Source organism: Chlamydotis macqueenii, chromosome 4, assembly GCF_036417535.1.
Source record: "Chlamydotis macqueenii isolate bChlMac1 chromosome 4, bChlMac1.mat, whole genome shotgun sequence".
Classification (NCBI taxonomy): domain Eukaryota; kingdom Metazoa; phylum Chordata; class Aves; order Otidiformes; family Otididae; genus Chlamydotis; species Chlamydotis macqueenii.
In genome coordinates, this window is record NC_141559.1 from 43,256,306 (window position 1) to 43,282,155 (window position 25,850).

Sequence of the window (25,850 nt, forward strand, 5' to 3'; positions counted from 1 at the left end):
CTGTAATATTAAAGAGGAATAATAGTACGTTTTTTAGACATGAAAAAACGTAATGTTTGCTCTAAGTGCAGAATAAACCAACAAATCTAAAATACGGAGCCAGGATAGGGGTTTCTGCAATGAAAACAGTGCAAACACTTTTTTTCATAGTGGAAGCAGAACTCTTCCTGTGGTAAGGTTTCACAATGCCCGTGTGATCCTAGAATAATCAGAAGTACATCTAATAACTTAAATGTGAGATCAAATCTCCACTTTATATTCAGGATATAGGCAGACAAGATTGCATTAGAGATTGAGATACTCAAAGTATGTGTTTTGAAATGGAGATAGATTTACAAAGTAGGCATAACATCTTAGTTGTTCTTTGGCTTTGCTTATGTATTTTAAAATTTTAGTTCCGCTTAAGATAATCAGTTAAATGAAGGTAAAGTTTAAGCAAAAGACAATGAGAAGGGGACACAGACAATAATTTCTTCCTCTCGCACACACAAAAAAGCCTTTAAGAAGTTAGAATAAAATCCAGAGGTCCCTGAAAATGTTGAAACTTCCCTTCATTAAGTCAGCCATCCTTTGAATTCAGTGACTGGTTTTTGCAACGATCTGTGTAAAGTGTGAATGAAGATTTTGAACTCCTGAATGTTTTAAGTCCATTGTGATGCATGCTAATAATTCTTTACCAGCTTCAAAAGCCATGCTGATTTTACTGTTGGTATAGAGGGTTTATAGCATGGCTGAGCAGTGCTGTATCTATCCAGATTTTATTTTTAAACATATGTGGATATTACTATGCAACTTTATTTTCTTCACTGGACTGGGGACAAGCTCATCCCCTTATGTATTGTCCAGCACAGAGGTGGGCAGCGGTGCTGGGGAAACGGCACCTGCAACAGCAAGCAGAGGCTGTGAGTGGGTCTGCATCCGGCCTCACAGAGCTCTGCGACTGTCCTGCAGCATTTGCTTCTCAAGCAATCATTCACTTTTTCCCAAGGATCACCCACTGCACATCAGTGTGAAGGAGCTGTTGTGAGAGGAGGGAGATGCTGGGCTGCAGCGGTACTTCAGTCACAGCTGTTGGTCTCTGACTATAACTTTGTTCCTGTATAAAATGGATGCTTTATTAATCTGTTAAAATAGATTAAGGAGTAATTGGAGACAGCAGCAGCCCTGTATCAAATGTCCTTGGAAGGCAAAAAATTGGATTTAAGCCCTTTTCCTGTTTCTACAGATATTTTCCTTTCAATAGATGGGTTGTCTCTATGTTCTTTCATACCATGCTTGTGGTACGTCAGGTTAACACATGCTTTCATTTAATAATTCTAAGGAATATTTTAGGAGCAGTATGTTGGAGAAATTCATTGGCAGATGGTTGAGAAATACCATTATTCCCATCACTGCTCTTACCAGTACTGTTTCTTGTCTAAGGAGCAGATTTCAGTATCACATCTGACATGTTAGCATGCAGAGTGCTGTCTCTTCCCACATGTTTTAGGTGTCTACATTAGGAACAGATGTGTGTGAAAAGTGAATTATTCTATTCATTTATTATTCCTGATGACTAGTAAATTATTTTAATGACGTTGACTATCCTATTCATGCATTACTTGAAAGTGATTGGAAGCGAATTGCTGTCAAAAAGGCTTTGCAGCTGCAAAAAATTACACTTCTACTTTTATTGTATTCCCTTTACCCTCAAATAGAACATATACTATTTCTGTCTTTCCACTTGATTCAGCCAGCTGTCACTCACAGATCCGCAGACAATTACAATGTGCTCACATCATATCCCAGCTGCCGGTGATAGACCATTGTTTCGTAGCGCAGCGCGTACAGAATCATCTCTGAATATCCATCTCCCACTGGAAACTATTCTTTCATTGGCCACACTATTTTTCAACTGAATGATCTATGATAGTCTGGTCAGGTTCCCAGCACATCTTAACTCACAAGAGTTTTGCATGATCTCTGTAACACAGGGCTGTCTAAAATGAACATCTCACTAGTATTTCCAATGATTTCATTTCAAAAGTGAATTAGAAATAGTTTGATTTATTTTGTAGGGCTTCAAACATCCCAGATCAATAATTTATTTTGTAATGAGCATATTATATCAGTTGTATAATTACAGAAGGAAAACAAAATTGTTGCTTTTCATACCAAGTGGTCTGTGACAAATATTGTAAAGAATGCTTTCTAAAAGGCACTTATTTTCCAAGAATACGTTGTTTTCATTTAGGGTCACTTGAATTGTGATATTATTTCCTGGACCATTTTAATCATTATGTGACCATTTGTTTAGTATTTTTCTGAGTATGAAGAACAAGCCCTTAAAGGAAAATGCAGAAATAGGAAAATGATCTGTGGTCTAGGGTAGCTACTTTCATCCGTGTAAGCCAGGCTGAGTTGAATCGTACAAAATTTTATGCTTATTATAACATCTCACCGTTCCTCTCTGAGCGACCAGATAGGAAATAAAGCAATTATAGATTTATTAATCATGTGTTCTGTTGACTCTATAAAGCAACAAAAAAGATGACACTTCGTGGGGGGGTGAGTGGAAAGGAAAGCTTATATTTTTCTTAAAGATTTTCAGGTAGCCAAAAGATTATTGGCCATTTTGCTGTTTCTTTCAGACATAGTAGATACATTATTACAGATAAAATCTAAGTGAATGTGAAAAAACCCAGCGATTGAACTGTTCCTTTTTAATAACTCATCCAGGGTCTTCAGCTGAGCATTAATGAAGTTCAGGAAATGAGCAACTTGAAGTACATGCTTTGCCATGTCTGTGCAAGCAAGTTCTGAGGAACTGCTGGTTTTGCTCCCTGCCAAGGTGTCATAGTTCAGCCCTGATCGGGACCAGACTACGCAGTCTCTCTCTCGCTTCCCCCACCCTCCAAGAGAATAGGGGGAGATGATATAAGGAAAAACGGCTCAAGGTTTGAGATAAGGACGGGGAGAAATCCTTAAAGTTACCGTCACGGGCAAAACAGACTCGACTTGGGGAAAACTATTCATTAATTTCTAAAACTAGCAGGAGAATGAGACAGGGAACAAGATAACCTCCCCCCACCCCTCCCTCTTCCCGGGTTTAACATTATCTCTACTACCTCCCCCCGTCCCTGAGCGGCACAGGGAGGAAAAAACTCAATGTTTTATGCCGCTACTTTGTCGTCGGAGGAAGAACTCCTCGCATTCCTCCTCTGCTCCAGTGAGGGATCCCTCCCACGGGCCACAGTCCTTTGTGAAACTGCTCTGGCGTGGGTCATCTCTTCCACGGGTGCAGTCTCTCCAGAACAGCTGCCCCAGCGGGCCCTCCACAGGCCACAGCCTCCTTCAGGCCTCCGCCTGCTCCGGTGTGGGGTCCTCCATGGGCTGCAGGTGGATCTCTGCCCCTCCGTGGACCTCCATGGGCTGCAGGGGGACAGCTTGCTCCACCATGGTCTTCAGCACAGGCTGCAGGGGAATCTTAGCCAGGAGCCACATTACTCCTCCCCCTCCTTCTTCACTGATCTTGGTGTCTGCAGCCGTTCCTCACAACAGGCTGGCAGATGCCTCTCAGGATCCTTTTTACATCTTATTCACTTCTCATCTCCTCTCCACTTCTTGCAGCCAGGCCAGGCCGAGTTTGGCCCAGTTGGCTGCCTGGCAGGAGGCCAGAGGGTGAGGCCTGCAAGGCCCACAAGGCTCGCGCCTCCCCCTCTCTGCCCCGACTCAGCTGCTTCATATCTTTTTCCTTTTTTTTTTCTGTTTTCCCCTTCTTAAATACGTTATCACAGAGGCGTTATCACGGAACATTCTGCTACCAATTGGCTCTGCCTTGGCCAGCAGCGGGTCCGCCCTAGGCCCAGCCAAGTCCACTGAACAAAGGGGAGCGACTTCTAGCAGTTTCCTACAGAAGCTACCACCTTAGGCCCCCCCTCACTAAACAAAACCAGAACACAAGGGCACAGGGATAGAGAGTGGGTCTTGTAAACTGCAGTGCTAATCACCAGAGAAGTTAGCTTTAAACCATGAGTCATTTTGTAGAATCATAGAATGATAGAATGGTTAGAGTTGGAAGGGACCTTCAAAGGTCATCTAGTCCAACCCCCCTGCAAGGAGCAGGGACATCCCCAACTAGATGAGGTAGCTCAGAGCCTCATCCAGCCTGGCCTTGAACATTTCCAGAGATGGGGCATCCACCACTTCTCTGGGCAGCCTGAAGAAAAAAATCACACCATTTTCATGGTGTGATTTTTGATGGCTAGCTTTGTTCTGGAGAGAGATTCTGAGTTTTAAGACAATTACAGGAAAATCTGAGTCTTCCCTCTTTAACAGCATGACAGACATCTCCCTCTGTCTGTTATTATTTCTCCTTCATGTTTTAAACTTGCTTTAAACAATCTTTTTCACACCTAATGGTGCTTTTCATTTTTTTAAACCTTGTACTACACTATCACATCCAGTGCTCAAAATAATTTTGAACTGATTGTTATATACGTTATTGGTAATTTTTCCCGTTATCCATGGCTCTGAAGTAATCTACTAATTATTAAACTAATTTTTAGTTTTGTCTTGTTTGTGTATATGTATATGCATCTTCTTTTAATCAGTGTTTATTATAGTATATGATAAAGTAGTTTTTCAACTATTCCCTTGCCTTCAGTATGGTTTTCAAAACAGATATCTTTTACTTCCCCTTGTGAGTGGCTGAGTTGAACTGTGATGCTCTAGGTAGGCATGAGCTGGCATGCACTTCACTGATGCAAAATGATCTATTCGGTTTGTAAAAATGAACATTAGCTTCCAGTGTGATTTTTTTTTCTTTGTGGTAACAGTGAGATTTACCAAAATAATGTGTGATCCTTATTTGTGTTGAAACTGAATTATGGCTTTAAAAATATTAAAACTATTAATGTATTTTTTTTTACACTTTCAATTTTTTTTTCCAGTTTCTTTCCATTTCTTTCATTCTTTTCCTTTCTAAAAGATAGTCCTTAACACCCTTGCTTTGGTTTCAGACTATGAACTTCAGTGAAGTCAGTAAATAATGTCTTTACAATCAGCTGCTCTTAAATCATACGGCCTTTATTGTGAGCAAACAGGTAAGTGAATTAGAAAGGGTGACATCCAATTAACATAGCCTTTTGCAGGTTTAATGAGCAATGATAAATTTAAATCCTTTTTGGGCACTTTTAAAGTAAGTGAAGTTAAAGGTAGAATGAAATAAAGAGATTGTTGTTCCATTGATTAATAATAAATTATTTGTAATTTATTTACATGGGGATAGGAGGCATCTTCTTTGAAAAGAAACCCATATGTTACTTGAATAAATGTTAAAATAAAATCCAGTAAAACATTAATTCCTACAATGTCTGGAGTGACACACTAAGATGAGCCATGCAGTTTCATTGCATGGCTCACTTGGTTTTTGGTTTTAAACATTCAGTTAATATCCCCTATACCACTAAAATGTGTGGCTTTTCTTGATTTCCATTGACATTACCTTATTAATAGCTCTGAGAAAAGGTTTTGCTAGTTTTGTAGCAGCAATTTTGTAGACTTGGCAAAACATTTAATTATGGTTTTAATTAGCAAGTAGGGCCTCTGCATAACAAATATTTTCTTGTCTTTTTAAAGTTAAGTATGAAACTCCAAGTATTTTTTGGTTTAGTGTTGTTTTGTTTGGTTTGTTGTTTGTTTTTTTTTTTAACAATGTAGTAGTTATTCAGAAATAACCGTGGTTATGGAACATGGTGCATTTGATTTTTTTTTGTTCCAGTTTGAGTACACAAATTATTTGTGACTGGAGTTTGAGAAGATGCTTTTCGATCTTCCAGAACTTTTCCCATCAACTACAGCAGAACTACTTTGTATTGTTCCATAAGTCTTTTTTCCTAGTAAGAGCATCTCTTCTCTGTGTTCCTTGTATATTCCTTGGGGTAGTTCTATAAAGCCAATCATTTAGAATCTCACATCCCATTAAGGTTCACAAAATGTAGGAGTAAGTTGGCTCCTCTCAGAAAGGTAAATAAGAAAAGAAGAAAAAAAAAAGACTTACAAGACATAATAACTTTTATATAGTTCAAATGAAGCTTGTGGAGCTAGTCATCCTTTTCCTTAGTATGGTTTTATTAGCTCTAGGTGTTGTGTTTGTGACTTGCATTGATAAAAGTAGTATCAGAGTTAAGGTCCTCAGAGTTTCTAAGAATACATCTGGGATGCTGTGCGGAGGAATTTTTCACTTGTTGAGCATCCTCCATCAAATGAAAGATGAACTGATTCAGAGATTTTAAAAAGCAGTGTAAACCTTCAGTCATGTCTATATCACATTCTCTTTTGACACTGAAAGGAGGATTAATTTAAATGGTAATTGTTCCTTTCTATGAAGCTGTATTTGTTGATACAGAAATTAAAACATGAAATTAGAGTTAGTCTGAGTTTTGAAACACTTAAGAGCTAGAAACCCAAATAAAAGTTGGAACTTAATGATCCTTTGTTGAATGTAGTTCATATAATTGTATATGCTAGCAAATGAACAATTTATAAACTAGTTTAAATGTGTCCTCCTGTGGGTATTTGAGGGTGCTTCAGCATAGTTGAGATGCTAAGGTATAGAGGCATTGTCTTCATGAAATGTACAATATATAGTTACCAAAAGATTGAAGATGGAGTTGAAAGCTTATTTTCTTAGAGAGGCATATATTTTCAGATAACAAAATAAAAATAGATTTTTTTTTTATTTTAAAGGTGCTCATGCTTCTTACTAATTTCAGTTCAAATGGAAATACTCGGTAACCTGAAATACGCCATTATTTTACTTTAGAAGTATAAACTTGCATAATTTAATCAAAATTATGAAGGTTCTGCTCATTAATTATTAGATTTAATTGAACATATCTCTTTTTTTTCTCCATATGAACAACTGCTCTAGTTGTTCCCTACACTTTGTCCGCTTCCTGGTGGATAGTCCCTCTAATCTTAAACTCACAAAACGCTGCATAATTCTCTCATCTCTTCAACTCAGGGTCCCCTCAAGGTCTCTTGCTTGGCTTATTACTGACTGACTTTTCGACACTACAATATCTTTCCCTGTGTAGATGTCAGCATAGATTGTTTGCCTGAAATACTACTTCAACTCACTTTGTCTTCTTTTGATAAAAATTAATGTATAACATGCTTACATTGGTTATGTTTTTGGGTTTGATTATCCTTTTTTTTATTAGAAAGTGCCAATACACTTTATAATCCCTCTTGTATCTCAAAGGAACAGTGTGAAATGCAGCTGATTAAAGATTGACAAACATAGAGGTTTTGTTTGAAGGGTGGAGGTATGGAGAATGTAATGAAGATTCAGATAGTGGCCATGTCCGTAGCTGAATATTAATAGTTTTAATCAAATACACTCAAAAAATAATTGTGGCGTAGCTTGGGGAATAAGAATGGAAAGGAATAGTAGTTTTAATCACTATAAAAGACCTCAGAAAGAACCCCTCATGAAGGATACATTTTCCACCTCCAGGAGAAGTTTGTGAGAACTTAATGGAATACTGAAGGTCTGCGTATTGAACATAAGCTCATAAACTATTAACTTTTGTTTCAAGGGGAACACATAGAAAGCCATTGTGAGAGTATGTGCTGGAAAAAAGTTGTTATTCCACCCTGTATTTCTATGTGGTCGTTATACTCTCACCAGTTTTTTCCCACTTTAGCCTAGACTATTGATGTTTCTAGAGAGTCACACTAGTCATCTAGAAAATACAGAGAAGGATCCTTTCCTTCTAGAAAAATTATGGAGCTTCTTTTAGATGACTGCTTGCAGATAGAATTATTCTGGGAAGTGATAGGCCCTCAAATTGCCTTTTTAAATTTGCATTTTTAAATTTGAAGATTTTATGTGAAACCGTAATGCCATTAGAGGGACCACCTACAGATTATTTATCATGGCTTCAACAATTCTTATACTTCAAGGATCAGAGTTTGAGATCTACTGTTTTCCTCATTATTTTAGTGGGAATTAGATATTTAAACATTCATTGCACACACTAGCAATTCTTATTTATTCTCTTAGTTATCTCATTTATACAGCTGAAGTAGAGACAAAAAAGTAGGTGAGAATGAATTAATTAAATTTATTCACAGTCATATCTGAGAAAATTAATTTAATACATTTTTATTTTACCAGAACTAACTTTACTCTTCCTATGAAATGTTTCCACAAATAACTGATAGTCTTTACTATTAAGCATTGTGAAGCTAGACTTGAAGAAGAAGGTGTTGTTTGGTTTCCTCATATTTTTGGTTCATTGACATCTTGCTTAACTACAGAAAGGGCTTGGACTTTCTTCTTTAAATAGGGAATTTTGTAATGGTTATAATCTTTCAAAAAACTGTATCAAAGACTTTTGTTTTAATCTACATTAAACCAATAAAATAGTAATAGTATTTTTTACTCAAAACAGCTGAGTTTCTTTTGTTCTCTTCCTCTTTTAAATATATTCCTCAAAAATATTACATTTCCTTTTTTTTTTTTTCTGGAAATTTTGGCATTCTGTTACTGTCTTCCTGCGCTAATGCATACTTGACAGTTTACACAAATCCCTTCATTTTTATAGCTCTATGCTTTTGCCAGAATTGTTTCTCTTATGATATGATTTAGCTTAATTTCCTTAGGAAGAGCCATAATGCTTCACATCCCCTTAAGGGAGAAGACCACTATATTGTTGCTTTTTATTATTATGCCTAATCCTAAATTTCTAACTAAAAGTCATATTGTATCATGGATTGCAAAGCTAAAGGCTTCATTGAAATTACTGCCACAGAGTAGCTGAAAGCCTGATCTATGGATCAGTTGGAGAATTAAGACTTTGAATTGAGAATAGAAAAGCATTGAGAATCTGTGGAAAGACTGGCACTCAGGAGAATATGCTCACGGTCGCTTGGCTCAGGGAGGCTGCAGGCGGCTGGATGAGATGCAGATGGAGGATTTTGCCCATTATTTTCACAGTCTGTCCCTAAATAAAGTGAGCTATGGTAATGCTGTCTGAATATGATGATTGTATGGCTCATTGTGGTCATTTCAGTGGGACAGAATACATGAAAGACGTTGCGGAACTGCTGTGACATATTTGTTTTGTCAATGCTTGGAAGGATCAGGCTTAACAATTAGTTTGAGCAAAACCTTGTGCCTTCACAAACATGTGAAGAACTGAGAGAGGGAGAGTGGGAACTGGATGAGGCTGATGCTCAGTTAGTTATTAGGTTTCTTTTTTCCTTCCTATTGCATGCTGTTACTCAATTTTTTCACCTGCTTTGGTCAGAGCAGAGTGTATTTCATCTAGGAATAGAGTGTATTTCAACTTGATATACTTGCTTGGGAAAGTGGGGCCTAGTAGTACATAACTCAGAAATCCAGTCACAGCTGCAACTTGACTGTATTTGGGAATTTCCCTGTTTCTTAACTCTTCCTTTTTTTCTTAACTTATAGTGAATAAACTGAGAAAAGGAAGTATTGCCAGGTATGTTTTATACTATGTGCTATTTAAAAATTCGTCTGTAAACCTAAATAAAATTGAAAACTGGATTCCGTAAAATAGTTGGTGCTGAAAATTTTAAACTACAATGCTGTTTTTATATCATAGTGATAATTCTGGCAGAAATGTGACAGCATTCAGTTTCATGACAGTGATATTTAATAGGACTGTGTCTTCAACTGATGTTGCCAGTGTAATGATAAATTGATCAAAAACTGCAAGTGTCTTCCTTTTTTCTGCCGGTAGTAATTTCATGACCACATTAGATGGCTTGGTCCATCCTTAAATGACAGAGGTTGGGCAGTCCTCTGTTCCCTGCCCAAGCAGAATTTTCCTCATAGAGGGTAAGGCTTCAGTGCTCTTGAGCTTCATGAAAGGTAGTGCTTCAGATTGTATTCCTTTTATCTAACAAGCTTTAGGAGGTTACTAGGTTTTCTGTTTTATAGGGGCCTATTAGATAGATAACAAACCTTGGCCTGCAACTAAACAGCACAATTATAGACTGGTAATACCCTAAAAACTCCAGTCAGGCAAGTTTTAGACATTTATTTACTGAAGATTAAAGACTACCAGCAACCCAAGAGTGCAAATTAGAGGATGGGTTTATAATGGTTGTTGATAGCTGAGTACCGGCTATATATGCTACAGCTGACAAACTTTTAACTTTATCTTCTCTCTCGTTTCTATGACCAGGTGACCTGCCTAGTGGATGACGGAAAGGCTGTGGATGTTGTCTACCTAGACTTTAGTAAAGCCTTTGATACCATTTCCCACAGCATTCTCCCAGAGAAGCTGGTGGCTCAGGGCTTAGATGGGTATACTCTTTGCTGGGTAAAAAACTGGCTGGATGACTGAGCCCAGAGAGTTGTGGTGAATGGAGTGAAATCCAGTTGGTGGCCAGTCATAAGCAGTGTTCCCCAGGGCTCAGTTTTGGGACCAGTCTTGTTTAACATCTTAAAGCAGCAGTTACTCTCAAAAATCATGTGCACCCAAAAGGAAGCTGAGTGTAAGCTGTTTCCGTGGGGGAAATATATGTATTGATTTATAAAGGGGTCATTTGAAATATTTTAAAAAGTAGAAATATCTGAATATAAATATGACAGCTGTTAAAATTTATTTTGTTTCATACATACATTTTAATCTTGTTTTTTAAAAAAATCCAAACAAAACCACAACCAAAAAAATTCAAGCCTAACTTCCCCACAACTCACCAAACCTGTCCTAAAACTTTGCCCAGCTTGAGGTCTTTTTTCTACAAATATTTCAGGAAGGGTGTTTTTTTTTTTTTCTGTAGGAAATTTTCCAAGGTTACTGTGTATATTTCAGAATTATTATGACTTGCACATAATGAGGGCATATTTTTAGAGATGAAGTATGAATACTCAATTTCCCAGGCTATTTCCTTTTTCTGTTACTGAAAAATTGAGCTAGAAGGTACAAATTTACGTATGTATTGAAGTCAGGATTACATATTAAAAATACACGGATATTCTAGGAGTGGCTGGTATGTATTGAGTATCCTTGGTACTTCTATTAAATATGACAGCTCAAACTCCTGACAAAATTACAAAATTAGACTCTGATGATGCAAACTGTAAGCACTGGATTGTTTGAATTTAACCTTTCATGTTGTCTTTCATCTTATTTTGAACACTGGCAAATTTAACTAAAGCTAAATGCCTGGAGATCACAATATTTTTAGATCCCCGTCATGTTGCCAAGTAAAAGAGTTTTGAATGACCTTCTGAAGAACATATGAGAAAATTGCCTACTGTAGATAACACAGTAACTGTGACCAAGGACAGAAAGGACATATAATTTTTTATAGTGAACTTTTTACTGGCTGGTGGCAATCTATTACTGACAGTTTGAGGCTGAAATGAATATCAGACAGTTTCAGCAAAATCTCCATCTTTCACATCTAAGAAAAGCCATGCACCTTTTGATTAGTACTGCATCGGGCTGTTCACCAGAGATTCAAACTCTTGCGAACAAGTCTCTTTAGATAAGGACGAGTGAACTGGCCTTTTTGACGGTTCAGTTCAGCATGCAGTTCAACGAATTCGTTTTATTTTTGGGAAGAACTAGTTTCCTGGAGTCTTTTAACGGAAGCAAGAATCCCATCTATACTCTTTTCATTTGCTTTTTATATGCTTTCATCTCAGCTAGCTCAATCTATTTGGACTAAAAAGCTTATAGTTTATCTGAATGCAAAGGCACTGCTGTGTTTACTGGACAACTTGTTCATATGTTTCTACTAGCATTTATTATATGTAGCATAAAAAAAAAAAGAATATAGGTGACAGGACCTATGTGAACCCAAATAAGCAGCTCTGCATCAGTATGGCTGATCAATATGGCCAATTCAATTTTTTTTTCACAAAAGCTTAATATATTGTGTTTTTAACTTCTCTGCAGGCTGGCCCTTTAAGAAGCAGTTTAGTGAAAGAAATTTACATTTCAGCTCTGCTATCATATTTCAGCCAGTAACTTATCTAAGACTTGGTGGGAAACAAAGTATTTTGGAAGGAATTCTCAGAAATTCCCTAAAAAAATATCTCCAGTTACCTTGACAAACCTTGTATCAGAGATTAGCTTTGAGAAGCCTGTCCAGCCTGAAGTATTCTAAAGAATAGATTGTGAAATATTTCATTACTATATACAAACAGATAAGACTTTGTGCAGCATAATCCAGGATATAGGAATACAGTTATTAAGAAGCTTTATAATCAAGTCACATATTAAAATTATCAATATTTATGTGATAGATAAAATTCTGATCAGAAGTGTTAGATGATCTATCTCAGCAAGGTCCAGGGTATTATTATACCTATTCATCTCAGTTCATATGTTAAAAAACAAAGTTATGATTCCTTGAAAATACCCTTTTTATGTGAACAAGGTTGGCTTATGGAGTTTTCTGTAACTGATAGAATTTCATCATCTTTTATATATTATGCCTACTCCTGGGGGAGAACCAGGAGAGAAAAATTAATCTATCTCTAATCTTAGTCTTTGTCTCTGGAATACATTATCTGAGCATGATCAGCTATAGAATAGCATCTTAGCAATGTTAAGTCTACTTTTATTTTCACTGCACATCACTTTCACCGATGGAAACAGGAAAATGTGTATTTCAATCTAAAGACAACATTGACTAGGAAGATGTTTAGAGTCTCTCTCTTCCGTACTTTGTCAGCAAACCTCCTATAAGTGGTAAATTTTTACAGGCAATTGCCAAAGAATGGCCTTGAGCAAACATAAGCTCTTACACTTGTCAATGGTCTTTCTGTGAAAATATGAAAGAACATCTTGCAGTTGCATATAGGTTACAGGAATCTGTAGGTGGTGGCGTGCCCAGGAGTCTTTGAGTCTTATTCTTGCTGTAGCATTAAACACCACTGAGAAAAAGAGGTTTTAAAAAACTTTTGTAATGTAGGTCCAGTCTTAGTAGAAAAATGCTTAGGTACCACCTGATATTACTCCTTATGAGATTGTAACTGAGTAGTAAGGAATATGTATATGTGCGATGGAGCTAAGGGGAAAAGTCACCAGTTCAAAATGATCAGTTTGCTGCAAACGTTACTCCATGAATAAAAGAACTGTGTGGAATGTTCTACCCTGATTTGTTCTTGTTATAATGTACTTGGTTTAATGTACATTGCTGTAGTACATTCATCCTTCCAGTAATGCGTAACGCACAGCAAGATGAGTGTGTATCCTGGTTCTGGCTAGGATAGTCTATTTTGGCTGAAGCTAGGAGAGGAGCTAGAGCTGGTGGCACCTGTGGCTAGGATAGCTTACCAGTTAGCCAACAGCTGGGATAGCTTACCCAAATCAGCTAAATTATTAGGGATATTCAATACCATGTGATGGCATGCGCAATATATACAGTGAGGACTGTGCTGAGGCAGTTTTTTGCTACTTGGGAGTGAGCTGGGTGTCAGAATGCACTGTGAGCTATCATACTGTGAATCACATGCTTGGTATATTTTTTTTTATTGAGGTTTTTTTTTCTCCTCTCTATTTTCTCTTCCTTTGCTGTTCTAATAAACTGTTTTTATCCCAGCCCACGAGTTTTGCCTTTCTTTTTATCCTGATTCTCCTCCTCATCCCACTGGCAGGGCAAGGATGGGGGAGGGAGCGATTGAGTGTCTGTGTGGTATTTTAGCTGCCAAGTGGGGCTAAACCATGACATTGTGTATTTCTTACACTCTATGGTGTAGATCATTGCAGTCTGTTCTTTAAGGTCCACTTATATTTGATAAAGTGTTTTTAGAATGTGTTTGTGTCTCGGGTGATCAGTCAGGGAGAGCCAGTAGCAGTTTTCAGACCATCAGCTTTGGAAAATGGGGCCATCCTATTTTCGTTTTTTGACAAATACTAAAATTAACTTAACATAGTGCTGTTGTTGTGGATGAATAAATAACTCTTATTCCTTCTGTCTGAATATTTCTGTTTCTATCTGACATGCAACAAAATAAGGGACATCACATTTGGAAAGCAAGTCTCCTGCTGAACTTCAGAGTATAAAATGAACACCATCAGTTTATCAGCCACAGTATTTTGTTCTTCAGATAGAAGCTTTTATTTTTTACAGTATTTAATTTGTGAATGAATAAAGTTTGTAACTGTTGAAGAAATTAAATCTCAAGTTTGCATTCCTTTGCAGTACCTCAAATGGATGAAACTAGTTTTCTGCTATCAAAACAGATATTAAGATAAGCAACAGCAGGGTGAACCTGTAAGGGATGTAATTTGGTTCCTCAGTTTACAGATCTAGAAAAGTACGGCACACTGTGAAGGTTTCATCCAAAATGTATGACTCCTGACTTGTCCAAACCAAAACTTGTAATCCCATCTGTAGGAACGCAACTTAATTGATGGAAAATTATTTGCAATGTAAAGATTTCCCAGTTTTGTTGGTTCTTTTTATTGCAATGTTCCTCCTTTCCATTTTTCTGTCTCTTTTGGCAGATTCAACCTTCTTCCCATTTCATACACTTTCTTCCTCTCGCTAACTGCATATTCCTCCACTGGTTTCTTTTTCTCAGCTGCAGCTGTGCTGTCCACATCCCACAGCTCCAATAGTTTTCTTTACTCTTCCTTAGCTCTGCAAGAGCTGTCAAATGCCACACACCCTGCACACCTTTGTCAACTGTCACACCTTGCCATAGCTCTTGTATCCAGCTGGGCCCCTGTAAGCACCTTGCTCTGTTGACAGCCAGACAACTTCCCCCTGTTTCTCCTGCTGAGGCACTGCCAGAGCATGGCTAGAGAAAGGAATTTACGATGTTAACTATGCTTGCATTTCAAACGCTCAGAGAAATGCAGAAAGCAATGCTAAGGAGCGTGTTACGAAGACAGTCTAAAACCTTATGTGCTTGGGTATAGTAAATCCTAAAAACTGAAAAAAAAAAAGAAATAAATCAGTGCGTACAAAGCCTTGAGGGAAATACTTTAAAATGTAGAAGAAAATAATAGCAGGTTAGAAAACTGGGACTCCTGTGATGTTCTGTCTCTCCCACTCCTTTACTGTAGTAAATTGTAGTTTTGTGTCTAAAATTTGTTGCAGGATTTTCTGTGAGTAAGAAACAGTCTGTGGACCTTTTGGGGCAGTATTTGATTGTGTGGGCTTGATCATCCATTCCAGAATCACTCTGTGTATTTTGATAGAGGCTATGTTTTGGAATTCCCTAATGAGTAGCGTATTGTTTCTTACAGATTTCAAAGGAAGCCTCTCCGATGATATTCTCAAGCTCATCTGTGTAATTCCATAGGATGTTTGTAAGGCAGCTTAAATATGTACTGGATGCTTCTCACATCTCTAATCTTGTTCACATCCTATTTGTGTTTTAATATATGTATCTGTGTGTGCACCTGAGAGAAGGAGAGAGAATTTATTTGGTCCAAAGAAGAGCAATGATGCCAAATGGCTGAGGGAATCAGGGATCAGGGTTGTTTAGCTTGGAGAACAGGACGCTCAGTGGAGACCATATGACACTTTACAACTACCTGAAATGAGGTTGTAGTGAGGCGGCTGTTGGTCTGTTTTCACAGCCAGCGAGTGACAGAACAAGAAATGGCCTCAAGTTGCAACAGGGGAAGTTTATATTGGATATTCAGAATAATTTTTTCAATGAAGGTGTTGTCAAGCATTGGAACAGGCTGCCCAGGGAAGTGATTGAGTCACCATCCCTGAAGGTATTTAAAAAACTTGAAGATGTGGCACTTAGGGACATGGTCTAGTGGTGGACTTGGCAACGTTAGGTTTATGGTAGTCTCGATGATCTTAAAAGCCTTTTCCAACCTAAATGATTCTATGATTCTAATAAAGTACAAACTCCTGTTCAAATAACAAGGTATAGATAATTATAACTGTGATGGATAAAAGAATGAAAGCTAGATGATGAAAAGACGATAACAGGAGAGATGACTTCTAATAAAATCGGAAAGGTGAATAAAATCAGAAAGGTAAATAAATTCAGAAAGGTTAATAAACTGTTCTCCAAGAGAAATAAGATAGAAAAAGAAGATATTTTATTTTTAACAAGAAGTGACATTTATTTGATATTAGGGTAAAATGCAAGTATAAGATTAACAAAGCTTTAGCATGAATTAAATCATAATTACAGAGGATGGGGCTTATAGGTGTGACTGGCAATATTAAGGTGATTGTCCATTCCTGGTGATTATTATGATTCTCTACTTATTGCAATGTCATAGTGGCCTGAGGTGGAAGCTTTGCCTGCATTTCTGACCGGTGAATCTTAGCTACTTTAAACTAACGTGGCAATGTTAATTTACAGTTAAGGCTAGTTATGAGCAAGAAATATGTGATAGTTTCTGTATTGGACAGCAAGCAAAATATAAGCATTCATCACAAATTGGAATATGAAAAAGAACTAAGGATAAGGGATGGAAGACTGAAAAATATACATCTTTTTTTTTTCACTGATCTAAAGAAAAAGAGAAAACATTTTTTTGAAAGTCAGCTCAAAGTTTAAGGACTCAATGGAATTGTTTAATCAGAAAAATAGGCCAAACCATTTACACTTTTGGTTTAAATCTTGTATTTTAGAATCTCAGACTCCTGAGAAACACATTTGTCTTATTTGCTATTCCCAAAATGCCTTGGACACTAATAGAGTGATGCAAGTATTAATTAAATTAAAACATCTAAATGTAGGCTTTATTCAATCTCTATAGTCTGTATTCATCCTATCTAATCTATCCTTAGATATTCTTCAAAACAAGAAACTATTTCCATGAAAGAAAGTATGCCGTACAAAAGCTGACAATCTATTAGACGTATCAAATATGTGTTATTTACTGAAAACACTGAAAGCTTAAATTTAAGTTCTGAGTCAAAAGCAGATTATGCCTACTGAGAATTGCATTTTGCCCCTCATCTCTATCCGTGTCTCAGTGTCCTTACCAGCTTCACAAATCCTTTCATTCATAAAGACATGAAGTTTCACACATAAAGACAGAAGTTTCTTCTAGGGTTAAAGTGACATGTGATTGACTAGTATATTCTGCATTCTGCCTGGCAAGGAATGATGCAGAACAAGATAGTCCAGCAGACTATAATTGCTGTTTTACGAAAGAAGCTTTACTCTTCCTTTAAAAGAGTAATAGTATAATCAAAGAAAAATTGTGTTGAGTTCTGATATTTAATATCATGTTGAGCTCCTGCAACTTTCAAAATCATATTTGTAATGTTCTCAAGACAGTTCTTCTTGCAATTTTTGTAGTGATATCACTGTACAAAAATTAATGTAATAAAAATCAGGAAAGACATCTGCACAGACTACAGTCCCTTTTCTCAAATTCAAGCTCTGTGACTACTGTTTCTGTGAAGACATATATTCAAAATTTATACTTTGCATTTATTTTCCATTTTATTCGTGATTATACATCTTTCTCTTCAGTCCACTCTATGTATTTCCCCCCCACAAATACCTTCAGTCTCTCTCTTGTCTGTAATTATTTTTTTTAAATTAATTTCCTTAAGAAGACTGAATTAAATCAAATATATTGTTCATCACCTCAGAATGCAAAGCTTTATATCCAGGACCCTGAAGTATATAAATGAGCTTCCTACTGAAAATGTCACATAGGTCATTTTTCAGAACCCTCACTTCCAGCAAAACTCTGAGTGTGCAAATATATAACTCCAGCTACAGGAAAAGAAGTAATTAATCTGCAAATCAAAAGACACTGCCACAGTTACAATAATTAAAGACTTTTTACTGTAATGTATTCTGAAGGCATCAGTTTAATTCCATAAGTGACATTCTTATCTTGCTTTTAGATAATTTTTTTACAAACCTTTTGGCCTTTTTTAAAGGCTTCTGTGAATTGTCCTTAAATTCTTCTCTTGCACTGAAACAGTTACGGCAACAGCATCATCAGAGGTATTGACTGTGAACCTGCTTTAGATCCAGGTTCATCAGAAAAGGGATCAACCCAGACAGCTCTGAGATTAGAGTGGAGTTAGAGCAGTGGACCGAAAGTGCATCCAGGGGCATATTCTGTGAATCTTCCCAAAGCACTGGCAGTGCTGTCTTGTCCTTGTAAACTATTTGCTTAGTCTAAGTATTTATTTAGTGAAGCTACCTTGCTTCTGTAAGAAGTTGTGACAGATATGACAGCAGGGTGAATGGTACTGACCTAAGGACATTCTTTGCTTTTTTAAGAAATCATGGACCACCAGTCACGTAAAGGAAAATACTCCTTGATTTTGAGGCCCCTTGTTTATAAATCAAAGGAAAATGTAAAATATTGAATGCTCATTGAAACATTCAACATGAGTGATTGATGATAAGCTGAAAAGACATATGTGTTGCTATAAATTATGTGTTTATTGCATTTCAAATATGGTAATTTTTTGTTATTTTTTGAAGGAGTCATCTGAGTTCATGGTTATGTATTAACTTAAGCAGCTGGATACTAGTGCTTATCTCACATAAAACTTATTTTGCTCCACCTTTTTTCTCAAGAACAACTCTTTCAATCTTTTCCTATGATAACTGGTTAATTAACATAGATTTATTGTCAGTACTGTGCTGACAGTAACATGTGAGTGATTAAGTTCAAAATACGATATCAAATTGTTTTCTGTGTATTTTCAGTACTGTAACTTGTTTGACAACAATTCTATCCTCCTTTTGCAGGTTTTCTTTGCTTGACTTGCTTTTCCTTTTCAATTGCATCGTTTACTATTAGCAGCTCGCAAGTGTCTGCACTCCCTAGGCTGTGTTTGCTGTTCAGGTGTGTTCTGCTATTTCCTACTGCTTTGTGTTTAATGCAAATAGATGTTGGGCACACAAATAAAATATGAATTTCTTACACAAAGGGAACAACAGCAGTCAAGGAAAGTATTGGAGCATTATAAGCAATGCCTCAAACTGTGCCTCAAACTGTACTATTATGTGGTATTTCAGATGAAATAGGAATAATACAAAGATGCAAAGGAACATTAGAAATTCATCCTGTCCAGGAATCTGCCTCTGAAAGCACTTAATAAGTGGACTGAGTTAAAACTAAGACTTTGCTGTATATGCAAATGCTTACAGTCGTAACTATAAGTGCAAAGTGCGAAAATACTGCCAGTCTGATTTTAAAACCTCTTTTTCCCTTGCTTTGTGCCAACTTTGTGCTTATTTAAGTAGTCATATGGACTGCAGGATCACGCTGATTTGGGCCATATGAGCGACTAAACTTCAATTTTTTTTTATGTGACTGCCAGGTTAGAGTGGATACAACATTCAGTGATATCCCATCTTTGTGACACCATCATCTTCTTGGCAAGGCAAATCTAGTTTCTCTATATTGACTTGTCCTGCCTGCAGGTATTGCAAAAGGTATTAATTAGGAGCACCTTCTCCCTAGGATCACAGTAAGGGAAATCTTGAGCCCGAATGTAATTTTTGCTTTAAGAAGCTAATATAATGTTAACTTCCTGTATTATGGTTTTCATAAGGTAGTCGTACTTTGAGATCCTTGGCATATTATATGGCTGATGGGGAAAAAAAAAGTAAGAAAACTTTAGTAAGTATATTAACAACTAAACCTTTAAAAATCACGAGAAAACTTAAAGATAGCTCCACGCTAGCATTTTAGTTTATCTAATACATCCTTGGAAATCAGTGGAGTTGCACTGTCAGCTGGTTTTAGCTTGACATTTCCACACTGAAAGAAGCGATGAGTGTGTTAACTTCCTTATACTCACAGTGAATTCTGAGCTCCATAAGATTATTGTTAGTCAGTTAAACTTTGAAAAGCTTTAAGATAAGAGATTATCTGAGCCAAAATAGTCCTCTGCAACTGTGGATACTACAGATTATAACTGTGCTTTAAACTCCATGAAGGTAGTAAACTGTCAGAACACAGTTCTATATCTATCCAGTTCACTCGATAAAATAGAGTACTTTAAATTTTCGAGATTAGCAATCTTCACCTACAAACTGCTGAAGGACAGCAAAAGTTTACAGCTTTCATTTCCAGTGTGTGTCACAGCATCAATGGATTTGTCACTCTCAGCAGTAGTTTCTTCCAGAAATATTTTGACAGAATTGGGAAGCATTAAACTAATTTCTACATCAGCATTAGAAAAGTCTAGCAACAGCTTGCTATTTTTCCACCGTATTCCAATCACGAGTGAAAATACCTGCCTTGAAATTTACAAGGTCACCTGTGCATTGTGAGGCCGAATGACAAATGAGTTCCTGAAAAGGTGCTGTAGATTGCAGTACACAGACTTGAGCATTGTAGGTCAAACTCTGCATTTGGATCGCTGCTGCTGAAGTAGCTGGAGATTCCTGGGATAATGGTGTTTTACTCTAGATCTTGCTGAGGTAGAATGATAGAGGAATCGAACCTGATCCATTTGTTATCTTTGGAATTATGTACATGCATCTTTTCTGAGTAAAACCAGATTGACAGTTGTATATTGTCATTGTTACTGTTAGGTGATTCATTTAATCACAATTATCTATAATCTTAAAATAAGTCAGTAACATTTGAATTTACATGGATTTTCCCCATCATATGCCCATTTCCTTTGGTTTTTTTTAACACTTATGGTTTACCTAAGAAAAAGATTGTAGGGATCAGTTAGGCCCCACTTGTTTGCCCTAGATTGCTGCTGTGTTTGGGCTGCAATAATAAGCAATAGAGAAATAGCTTGTGTAGTTATGCACATTTTAATGTATAGATTGATTTTTAAAAAAATAAACTTCAGTGAAATAAACATCCCTCGTTGAGGAAGAGCACGTAGTTTTCAAAGGGAGAGGTGAGAATTTTATACCTTCTTGAAAAAACAGGTTAACTTGAGAGAGGTGATTTTTAGTATAACAGAGTAACATTTACATACTTGTGTAAGGGAAAGAAACCAACCCCCAAATGCATCTTTCGTTATAAGTAGCAGAGTGACTATGGTCTCTTCTGTGCAGCACGAGAACAGAATGAGTTTAAGATAAAATACACTGTCTGAAGTGTTGACTGATGCCCTAAGCACAGACAAAGGTGGATTACTCTGACTTAGAGACACTCTTGTAAATCTTGGCATATGAACATGGAAAAGAAGATGCATAATGAGTTGGTAGTTCCTGGAATTAGCAGGGCCCAGATAAATTCCTTGGGAGACTCTGATCAGTGCTGCTTTGAAGAACAGTCGGACCCAATAATCTGAAGGGTCTTTCCCAACCTAAATGATTCTATGATTCTATGAATCTAACATCCACAGCCCCATGCAACTGCTGAACACCCCGTAACCGTATGCAAAAATAGTACAAAGCCTGTTTCATCTGCAAGAGAAAGACATTTTAATTACATTTCTTGAACAGTTCTACTGTAGGCTTAATTTTTTTTATGAGAAATGGCACCAATGGCAACAAAGGGAACAATTTATAATGAGATAGGAGGTTCCTAGTTTTGTTCATAGTATTTGTTTTCAGAAAGTTATTACTATATATTCCCATGAGGTTATATAAAAAAAACTGATTTAGGATTACCACTTTACTTTCAATTCATTGATCAGATTTAAAATGGTAGAACATACTTTTCAATCGAGTAAATTGCAGATTGAGTATGCTGGGATTATTTTTAATAAATGGAAAATATTAAAGAATATTTACTTCTTAAAAGGGAAAATAAAAGTCAGAAAAATAAGAGCCAGAGGAAATGAGATTTCAGTAAATATTTCTTCATTTGCAGTTGAAAGAAATGTTGTGAAATAAAACTTCCATAACCAAATAAATTATGAGGTTTTGATATAATAAAATTAATTTGAAAGGACAATAATTCTGTTTAGAATTATTAAATGTAATGTTTGTAGTAGAGGATGAGAAGGAAGAATGAAGATTAAGGTAGTATGTGAATACAGATTTGTGCCAGTGTGAGTAATGTTCGAGACAAAGTGCTGTTTTTAATGTTCTTCAGCGCTAGGAGCTCCAGAAACACAGTTCATTGGAATGCATATTCCTCAATTTTTTTTCCTGTTTTCGTTGTTTTAAACAGCAGTCTAAAACTTTAAATGCCCTAGTCCCTTATGCTCAATCTGTTATTTGTTTATTCTTTCACATTCAAACCAAGTTATATTAGTGCCATATTCTCTTATTTGTTCATAAAATTTTAGTTTTCAAAAATACTACGTGACGCAAAGCAAATCTGGAAAGTTGGTGGATGTTTGCAATTTTCCGTTAAGTCAATATGTATTGCAAATTAGCAGCTGTGCTTTTCATGATGTGGCCCCATAAGTAGGCAACATTTTGTATACACTACCTTATGGAACAAAACTTTCTGAAATTGGCAAGCAACATTCGTCATTTCTTGTTTTTCCCAAGAGAATCACCAGTTTTTCAGTTTGCACTATGACCGTTCTTTTGGGTAAAACATTTGAGGAAAAGGAAGCTGTGTTGTGTAGCAGGCTGGGTAGCAGAAGCAGCATGGCTTTCCTTGCACAGTGTCCCAGTGTCTCCTGGCTTCCACAAACACCTTCTTTTAGATGAACAACACACTCTCCCAGAAGATGCTTTGGTTTCTGTCTACTCCTAGCACTGACTGGCAGCATCTAAACCTGAGTAACTGCCATGATACAACCCATCCAGAAACTTGAGAAAAAAGGGGCTGACTGCATCCTCAAAGAGCAATGCTTCTCCACTCACACACAACAAGCTGAGCAAGTAGACACAAAGAAAAAAGAGATATTCTGACCGTATGTATTTTACAAAATATCTGAGCATTCTGATATGATTATGGAATTCACTGAATAATTACTTAAAGTCGAAAGATGAAAGCACAACTCATTTCTTACCTTCCTCCTTCCCCATTAGCCTGCAGAGTCCTCTAGTGAGTGGCCTGAACATCCTGCTGCTTAGGCTTACAAGACTTGCCGGAAAAGGCATCCACTGCTTCCCTTCATCTCCCCACTCTTGTTCTCCACTTGCACAATCTGAGAAGAGTCCAGCTAATAGGCAGGTTGCCATGAAGAGATTATTTAATTTCCCAGGCTTTTGCCTCAGTGTGGTATAGTTACTGTTCTGGTCCTGGAGGAAGAGACTTCAGCAGTGTCACTACTGAACTTCAGTATTATTCTTTTCATTGCTGACCCTCTGCTAGCTGTGTTAATCGTGCTGGTTACACATAATTTCCAGTGGTTTGAGTGATCTGCAGCTTTATTGATATGTTCGCTGCTTATTTACCTTCATTCCTAATCTGTCACATGAGTTATACTCCTTTATTTATGTTATTTTTTCTCCTTTCTTTTTATTATTTTGTACTTTTGGATGATCAGCTCTTCCACAACTGCTCTTAGCAATCCATTTCTTGCTATCGATTAACTGTAGTGCTTAGGATGATCAGGCGTCTTGGATGTTTTACTGTTGCCTTTCCTGGTTATCGGTGAAGCCAGTCTGGGTTTCTGAGGGGGAAGGCTGGTTCCACTGTATATGCGTGTATGTTTGCCCTGAGTGTATGGAAACCTGTGGTATTCTTTCCTTCTTCTTTGAATTTGATGGCTTTAGTATAAAAGGTAGTCTTTCGATGTAGTGCCTCAAAAGTACCCAAATCATTCTGGATCCTATAGTTTTCAAGAGAAAACTTGTTATAAAAATTCTTTGCTCAGGGTTATTTTTTTAAATCATGTATTTGCCTGCAGGACTAACACAACTGAAGACTTTTGAGCAGTTTGTCCATTTCCTTTTACAGGCAGGACAAACAGATTGTGTGCGTTTTAAAAAAGCAATATGTTTTAGGACCTGTACTCTGAAAAAATAATTTTGCTTTATAGAATTATAAACATTTAATGGACTGATTTTACATATCATCGCCCTATCCCATCATAGAATAGATTTTCATATTATTAAGAATTCATTATCATTACGATAAATGTAGCATATAAAATTACCTCCCACCAACTGAGGTGGGTGGCAGATGCAGGGAGGTGAAGCTTGTTACCTGAAAACTTGAAATCCTCCTCAGGGATCTAGGAGGAGAGTAACACACCAATATTAAGCAGAACAATAACAAACACACCTATTAGACATCTGCTACAGAAATACACAGACAGGAAGTAATGGAAATGCTGAAGTTTATTGTAGCAAGAGTCAAACATTTTCTATTTTGTTTTTTATTAATCAATGTAACATTAATGATTGGAATATAAAGCAGAATTCTTTGCCTATAGTTTTCAGTGACAGTTTGCCCCAGGGTGTAATTAGGAATGTTATGTGACAGTTTTTGCTTTATTTCAAATACGTGAAGCCTGGTTCTGCTTCTACTTAAGTCAATGGCAAGATTTTCGTTAACTCTCTCCTGTGATAGCCCAATCAAGCTCAGAATGAGGAAAACACAAACCAGAGCGCTTTGCTAAAGCAGTGGCTTTAACTGAGATGAAAAAAACCCTGAGATTAGCTATAAAACAATTTAAGATTAGTAAACAAATTTGTTATCTCCCTCCACACGCCAAATGTCCCCCCTCTTTAGTACGTGGACCATGAGTACGTGTAATACCTGGAGTGCTTAGATATCCAGTACTATGTTAGAAAAGTGCTTGATGATGAGAAAAGAAAGAAAATGATGGTATGCCATTAAAAAAATTAAAAATCTTATATGCTAAAAAAGTCTGTAAAGGTGTGTATAAATACTATTGCATATTAAAAAAGATGTGTTTTAAAAGAGAAATTTCCCCCTGGAAAAACTGGAATATCTTAATATTCTCTGAGTAACACGTAAGAAATAAATGGAATAGACAGCAGACCAGAAGACAAACATTAGGAGAAAATTTATTGTCAACAGGAATTACTTGAAAGAAAATCTTTGGACTATTATTGTGATTGATTAGCATAGTACACCACTTAAAATAATTTTGTGTGTGTGTGTGTAAATATAGCTATTGGAGCAAAAGAAGCATTTTATTTATTAGTAAGCCTGACAACAGAACTCTAGGCCTCAGGCAGATTTATCTATAGTTTATTCAGATCTGGGCTCGAGTTTTACACTGTATTCTAGAGAGAAATGGTAATCTTTCTATTAGAATTTAAGACTGATTCAAAGTATTTTTAACAGAGGTTTTTCATCTACCAGAAGGGATTTAATCACCTTTTACTAGACTCCATTCAACACTGCCAATCTAGTCTTTTAAAATTATATTTCTTCTCTAGGTCCTATTTTGGAGTAGTCTTAAATATTATTGTTCTGACTACTCAGTCTTGGTCATATATTGAGAGATGCTTAGCTTCCATCAGAAAATTTAGCGTCAGGGGAGCTGAGTACTCTGAACAATTTTCAAGTATCCTGTAAAACAGCAGCAGAGTCAAGGTATTTATAAACCCAGATAAAGCAGCGCTGGCCTATTACTACAGCACAAATGATGAAAAGTCATTAGAAATACAAACCATATAAAGGCTACTGAGGTATTTTCAGAAGTGACTGTAGTGCTTTATATAGCTTGATATACAGAAAAAACAGCTCAAAACATACCAGCATGTTAGCAGACATTAAAAAAAAAGCAAACAAACAAACAAACAAAACACCCTCCACTCAAAACTAAAACCAAATGTAAACCTGTGATTTTTAAGTCTTTGCAAGTCTAGTCCATTGGAGCTTGGGCTTTTCTCAAAATAGCTACTTGAATTTAACATGTGTGAAAGTAATTTGGGGTGACTCTGTGTGTGTATTCCATGGCTAAGAGTATATGATTTTAGAGTTAATTGTCTGACTGCATAACCCACATAAAAATAAATATCCTAGGATTTAGTTTGGAGCCAGTATTTAATTCTTACGTGTAATTGCAAGTTTAAAGAGCTTGCTAAGAGTAGATATATGTATTAT